Source organism: Cynoglossus semilaevis, chromosome 5, assembly GCF_000523025.1.
Source record: "Cynoglossus semilaevis isolate Cse_v1.0 chromosome 5, Cse_v1.0, whole genome shotgun sequence".
Lineage (NCBI taxonomy): Eukaryota > Metazoa > Chordata > Actinopteri > Pleuronectiformes > Cynoglossidae > Cynoglossus > Cynoglossus semilaevis.
The window spans coordinates 4,862,921-4,868,155 of record NC_024311.1 but is presented as its reverse complement, the minus strand read 5'-3'; positions in this window follow the sequence as shown (position 1 = coordinate 4,868,155).

Here is a 5,235-nt window from a genome sequence, read left to right as displayed (position 1 = left end):
ATGCGTCCAATGTTGTCCCACTCAAATATAATCTTTGTCCTAAATTGTAATGCCGGGGTCTGGTCACCCTAACCCATTTTAAGTAGTAGTAGCAGCAACAGTTTGAATAGCATGAGATTTCAGTTTTATTAATCTGAAACATTAGGGGAAACTTCAACCTGAGAAAAAAGGCAATCCTTAATAGGTAAATTATTCTGAATGTACACAGTAAGGCGAATGGATCAGGACAAATCTCTATTCCCCAGCCAATGGCCTCACTCCATCACTGCTAATGTCCTATTATATGAGAACCGAGGTGGGGCCTAAGTTAACATAGGATGTTTTTTTTTATTAATTCCCCTCAGGGGAAATTCATAGTGATGTGTGATATGTGCAGGCAGTATTGAATTAGGTCTTAAACAATGATTACTCATCTTACTGCATTAGAATAAAGAGCAGCACATCAGCAAATCCGGAGAGAAGTTACCCTTTGTCCTCTGTGTGGCTTGTTTTTAAACAAAGCTCATTATGGGATACTGTTAACATGCTTTCCAGGCAGAAAATGTTAATTAAAACACAAGGCTAATATGCATTGTAATGCCGATCTTTTGAATGCCAAAGAAAAAAAAAAAAACTAATTTCCTCAGTGGTTCTACTGATTGCTGTCTGATACGGTGCTGAAAGTTAATTAGAATCCTGTGACCACAGAGTGTAAAAAGGTGACCAGACGATGATGATGATGAGAAGTGACCCTACCTCTTTCTCCCTCATAGAACGAACCTAAAGAACAGTGCTGATGTAGAAATTTCATTAAGGCACTGTTATTTTCTTATCATCTACTTTCTTCCCCACCATTTGTTGCTGCAGAGGTCTCTTACATGACACGACTAAAAACACTGTCTACGTTTCAAGCTTTACTGCCTTAATCGCAAATAAAAAGCCAAATTTTTCATTCGACACCTTTTTCTCACCAAGTGCTCTGCAAATGTATTTTTTCCCCATCTATTTTATGGAGCCTGGCTTTGAAATCCAAAATGACTCGGTTGATGGATGTTAGTGTCAGCAGTTCATAAACAATAATCATCAAAAAAACAGCAAGAATGCAGTTTTTTTTGTTGTTGTTTTTTAAGGTAAATAAAAGGTTTATTAGGGCACAGGCAGAGAGGGAAGAGAAGAAATCCTGAACACCAGTGATAAAGAATGGACCTGTCAGTGTAACGACCTACAAAAATACAGGTCACAAAAGATGCAAAACACTTGCACTTTCGACATCTCACAGACAAACCATTGCGGTGCAAAACATTATTATTACATGGTTATACACTTGTAAAAACCATCGTCTTCAGTGCCCATCCTTGCCTTTAAAGACTCAACTTGGATGGATGCAGATTGTTTTAGCCAAACATTTCAACAATAACGTAACCATTTAGGAACATCTATGTGTTCATCATCATTATTCTGTACTAGGGTTGTGATTTTGTCTCAAGGACAAAATAAATACAAGAAATATAAATCAATGAACACTTTCTACACAGCCAGCTGAACAGAAAGTGAGCAGAGCTTTTACACCCAATGGCCAGCTGTCTAGTAAACATAGTGCAAATTAAAATTAGAAGCACTTTGTGTTTGTTTCAATAAACAAAAAAAAATAGACACTTTTGGTTGAATAACTGTCAAAACAGCAGTGACTTAGCGATATATGCTACACTGAGTCTTCATGTGTTAAATTAAGTACTATAACAGAACAAACTTTACAGTAAGTCTTGGGCCTGTCTTTGCCCCTAATGTGAAAATACCCCTGAACTACTGACATTGTTGACCTACCAAAATAAAACCTTGAGGACAATCAGACACTGAACTGAAGAAGGAAAATGCACAAGCTGGTTGTGGTGAAAAGACGTCAGAGAGTATCGAGTCGAGCGATCAACACTTCTGCGCTCAAGTACGAGTGAATGTACACGGTTCTGAATGAAGTATTAAGCCTGATACTGATACTGGGAAAGGTATTGGTTTATCCCAACTTTGTACAGTTATACTTGGTGTATACACTGTAAAGTAAAGTCAGTAATGGCCTTTTTATGGTGACTGAACTTTGTTGCCCTCTGCTGTCACAGTTTGCTCCCCTGACATTAAAACAACACTTGTGCAACAGATTTGATAAGTTTTCACTGAAAGACACTCAAAGAGAGCAACAATTTTTATGAAGTGACAAACTCACTCAGTGACAGGATCAGCACATAAATGTCCATGAAAATAAAATGAGCACTTTTTCGCTGGGTGTGAAAATATACTGCAGCACGCACCTCTGCAGGCCCTTCTATTAATCAACCTGTCTGCACTTTGTTTTGAGAGTGTTCTCGTCAAACCACCAGAGAAGCACTCAGCGGTAAGTGGCGCTTGGTTGTGCTTTGAAGGCCGTGGTTTATTGCCATCCCATAGCACAGCAAGACTAACTGTGCTGTGAAAACACACCATCTCAGTCCTCAGCATTGGCCTACTGTTACACATCGAACACACACTCACACCCTGTGGATCCAGTATAAGTGGTAACATATTCCCAACACTTCCAAAAATTAAAAACCCTGAACTAATTTAAAAAAATCACAAGTAGAAACTGTTGCATACACACTCAAAACAGATTTAGTTATTACTTCGACTTCACACACCAACACTTTGTCTGACTGAAAAGATTCCCAGTGGTTCACGGTCATCATAACAGCTGTCTGCATCCAACTTCAAAATAACTTTTAAATAGTGTATACTTATTTATAGCCTATGTTGAAAAGAAAAAGAAATGGGCTACATTTAATGTCCAAATAGGCTACCTATGGGTACCTTTTTTGCTGGTTGAATTACCTAACCCTAACCCGTTTTTCATTGATTAAAACTTGCGGAATACTAATTGTTCAGATATCTTTCGGTCAACAATAAAATATCCTCATTAATGTTCAATAATGGTCAAGTACACCTTTATTTTGTGATCTATGAATAATGTCTATTGACTTGGGTCGTGAAGGTTTGGGACCTTAAAAATATGGGTCCCAGAAAAAAAGTTTGGGAAACACTGCCATATACTGTCGGAGCTACATGTCTTCAATCACTATTTCAACAGATAAAGTAGATGAGTAAATATAAAGTGTACTCACTGTTTGCTGTCGGCTGTGCACTTTTCCTTTTCCTGTCATATTATAACAAAAGCACTGGTCTGCTCTCAAAGAACAGGGCTGACTGAGGTCATGTTCTTTATAAAACTTTTATACTTACACAACTAAAAAGTTACAATTACTATTTCATAGTTTTTAGAAAAACTTGCTAACTTTAAAAAAAATTAAGAAATTTAAGACACTTAATCCACTTAGAGATGATGTATTCATGAAGGTCAGCCTGGTCGTGGTGACAAATTATTAAACATTTCTTTGGACTAACCCGTCTTCGAATTATCAAGGCGACAGCTGCACACGTGTGTCTCTGAGTGTGTGGCTCTGTATTCCTGTGGACAATTCTCAGGGCTGTATCTTGTCCTTCAGCTGCAGTGTTTCGTGAATCTTTGGTGAAGCCAAGCACACAAAGGCAGCACTTATAAACCACCGAGTTGAAGCAAAAAACTAAAAAAAAAAGTGGAATCATTACTGCAACACGGAGGACAAAGCCTTTACAGAAATGTATTTGTTACAGTTTCCTAAAGTCTGACAAGGTTTTTTCTTGTCATCTTGAGTGCTTTGGCCAGGGACGCTGACCCCCGCTTACATTCTCCCTCCTCTTGACTACAGTGGGAGACATCTAAAACCTGAACATAACCAAGTGTCTTTTCTTGTTAGCTGACCCCTTCAAGGACACCTTTTCATTTTTTTCAATATCACAACAGAGAGGGCCAGGGAAATTCAAAGAGATTGGAGGATTTTGAAGACCGTGCTGTTGTGGAGGGTTCTATGAGCACTGATTTAAAAAAACAAAACAAAACAAAAAAAACCTCATTAGTTCTTATTGTGAATGCAGTCTAAAACAAAACTGTGAGGGTGCTCTCTGTTCCTAAGAACGGTGAAGTGTTGGTCTGAATGTCTGGAGGAAACACGTGTGGGAATGTGGGGGTCTCCTCATCTGGTTAGGAGCTGATGTTTTAAAGAGAAATAAAATAAAAATAAACTGAATGGATTCATACAAACAACAATCCTGCAAAGAATATGGGTTGGTGCTGCTTTTATTCCTATGAAGTACACTTGTACTTGTACTAGTCACCAGTTAACCCTCTTATTCTACACAATAACACACGATGGTGTCTCATTAGAAGGCTCATCATGTTGACCTCAATGATTTTTTTAATGTCACACTTTGAAAGGCAAAAAAAAATCGTTAATTACATTTATCCATGTTTGATTCGAGCTGGAACTACAACACACTGCATTCATTCACTCTGTCCTTAAACATGCGCTGTATAAGGTATTAAAATGACTGTAATCACACACTTCTATCAATGTTAAAATTCTTTGAAAAGTTCTTCTGTTAGTTACTGCAGCAACATTAAACCACATCTATATACAAAGGTAAAACTAAGTGAGAAAACTAGTTCACAAATTCAAAACTAGGAGCTCCTCGACTTCTGTTCCTTAATGTCCCTCACCTACGCCAACACAGTGTTCACATCATAACGTACGACATAAAAACATCAGAAGAGTCTGACTAATGCGTAGGAGCCATAATGAAGGACGTAAAGTTCCCCAACAAAAACAACACAAACCAAAGAAAGTGAATGCAGTACAAATCAATGTATGGTGTACAACTGGTGAATGTAAACAAAGATGTCTTAGACGTAGAGTGCCGCATAACAACGTATATGTCCACTCTACTCCATGTAGTTCCTATGCAAACTAGTTGAGAAGTTCTAACGCCGTACATCGGAATGATGGATCAAGACTTTCTTAATACATTTACTAAATGGGAGATGGCGACCTAAACACTTTGAATCGAGGACGTCCTAAACCGAGGACTCTCTGTATTTGCTTTCAAAAAATTGGAAATTCATCATTCAGCTGAGAACTAGCACGTGTCTGTGTTGCCAAGTAAAGCGAGTAGAACTCAGAGAACATGAAGAGTTCTTCAACCGACAAACCAACTTCTTTTCAAACTCTTCCTACAGTAAAAGTTAAATGTAAACATAACATTCAGTTCTGAGGACACAATGTTTCCTCCCAACAGCAAGGATGAAAGTTCTGACCTAAACCTTTAAGGTAATGTTTGTGGCAAAGCTACGGTGCTCCT